The sequence below is a fragment of the Geospiza fortis genome, unplaced genomic scaffold (genome assembly GCF_000277835.1).
Source record: "Geospiza fortis unplaced genomic scaffold, GeoFor_1.0 scaffold359, whole genome shotgun sequence".
Classification (NCBI taxonomy): domain Eukaryota; kingdom Metazoa; phylum Chordata; class Aves; order Passeriformes; family Thraupidae; genus Geospiza; species Geospiza fortis.
In genome coordinates this window covers 8,091-10,441 of record NW_005054519.1, presented here as the reverse complement: position 1 = coordinate 10,441, position 2,351 = coordinate 8,091, and positions in this window count along the sequence as shown.

Here is a 2,351-nt window from a genome sequence, read left to right as displayed (position 1 = left end):
TTCCCAGGCTGTGACTCCTCCCTGCCCCTGTCACAGCCCCCACTGCTCCTTTTCTCGGGTGGAATGTCCTTCCCACACAAAGGGAGGCACAAGATCCCACTCCTGAAGGAAAATTGGTTCTTCCTTGCTATTAAAGTTTTAAACCAATAAACCCCTCCCAGCACTGTCTCTTTCACCGGCAGCACTAAATGATCTCAGTTGGGAGAGTCCACCACCGTGACTGAGCCTCTTTGCCGCAATAAATATTGCCCTGAGCAAATCCTCAGATGTTGTCCCTGGTCCTTGCTGTGAGCCTGCAGCTTGCCCCAGGTGCCCAGCCCTGTGCCTGCGGTGTGCCACAGCACAGCCACCCTCCTCGTGCTTTATAACAACATCCAAGGCATCCCTGGGCTCATTTTGTACCAAAACAAAGTTGGTCCTACTGCCCACAAGCACTGCTCATTTAATGCAGAGGGATTGCATAGGCAAGCAGCCTGTACAGTCACACAGGAGAGATCATGATGCTGAGAAAAGGGAGATTTGGAGTGTCTGTGTCTGGCCATTAATTAGGATGATGGAGGTGATGATGTATTTTCTGCAGTCAATAGACTTTGGTTTTTCTAGACCCCAGACTGTCCCTTACAGGTAGAATTCAGGTGTTGGGGTACTTCAAATGCATTCTTTGGAAAGCATTTTGGGACAGGTTTGTTACCTGGAGGTCTCACTGTGCAGAGAGGAGGTGTTTGCTGCCAAACTGGGAAGCACAGGGTACCAAGACACTGACACTAAAATTGGATCAGGCTGGGGTCCCAGTTGTGTTTTCTCCCTCTGAAGTTTATTCCTAAATCTCAAAAGAAACTTGTTGTTTTGATACAACATGGAAGAGAAAAGGGCTGGTTGACCCTAATGTCTTCCATGGGGTTAATCTGATGCTGGAGCAACCCCATTTCTTTGAGGCTGAAACCAGAAACCCTAAACTGCTCTAATTTTCTATAGAACTCTACACCAAACTAATTAAAATGTGTATGAGGAGAAGTCAGAGAGATCCCAAGCCTTACTATTTTAATGTGGAAAATGTGATATAAAGATTAAATGTTTTAAAGATGAAATACAACAACGATCTAGTGAATAACCTTTTTTATTCATGACATTTTCATTTTGCAGGTTATTCCTTTTATTTCTGTTCTTTTTGTGCCTTTGAATTTAGACTACGACATCCTCTTATGCAGTCTGCCCCTTAAAGGGTTTCTCCTGTAGTTATAATCACCCCAAATATACTTTGATAAATGACTTAATTTCTTAAAACGCTTTGAGATACAATAACTGCCTCAGAACAGGCAAACACAACTAAATGATCACTGCCTGCCATGCAGTTTGTATCCAGCATAGATCACCTGGGAGGATTTAAGGGAACAGCCTGGGATCCTGTCCCAAATCCTTGATTTCCACATGAAGTGCTACAAGGGAATCTGAGCACCATGGCAGTTTACAGTGTGTGCAAATCCAGATGGTGGGAGCAGCAAATCAAGATAAGGGTGTCAGAAATAAATTGATTCACCTATAGGTTTGGTTACAGGTTTGGTTAATGGAGTCCTGTCTCTTCTGGGGTTAATAAATGAGGTCACTTCTCTTTTTTCCATCTTCTATCCCAAACTGACTTGCTGTTTTGCTTTGCTACCTCAGCAGAATCAAACACAAACCAATTTTCTCGGTGCAAGGGTGGTTGTACCAGAGAGCAGGCCTGACATATCAACATTCTCCCCTATCACCTCTCTCCAGCATTTTCCTCAGCGGGATTTTGCCTCCCCCCCTTTCCACAGCACCCTCCTGATGCCAGGTGAGCACTGAGAGCCAAGGAAAAGAGGAGCTTTAGGATTTTTCTGTGTGGATTGTGCTCCACCTGCCTCGAGCTGTACCTGAAGTGCAAGAGAGGCAGCTGTGACATGAGAGCTGTTGTGGTAAATGCTGGAGACTGCTGCAGGAAGGGATGACACCTGTGTGGCACAGCGTAGCCCGGAGGAAACAGGCTGTGGAAATTGCCTCTAAAGCCAGTGGTGATCCCTTCAGCAGCAGGCTGCTGGCAGAGAGTGAGAGAGGATGCAGAAGGGAAGCAGCAGTCCCTCTTCTTTAAACACAGTCCTGCAGGATGTCTGAGCTTTCTGATGGATTCAGGGGGAGAATAAAAGTGTGGGAATCTGTGCTGCTTCCTAGGACTGAAATAAACTCTTTGTGTGTCTCTGCTCCTGTAAAATGAGGGTAGTGGCTCTGCCACTTTGAACTTGTCAGAGCAGCAGCGAGCACCGGCCAGAAAAGCAGGGAATGTGCAAGGAACTGGAATGAAACAAAAGGCTCAGGGACTGCTTGTCAGCCCA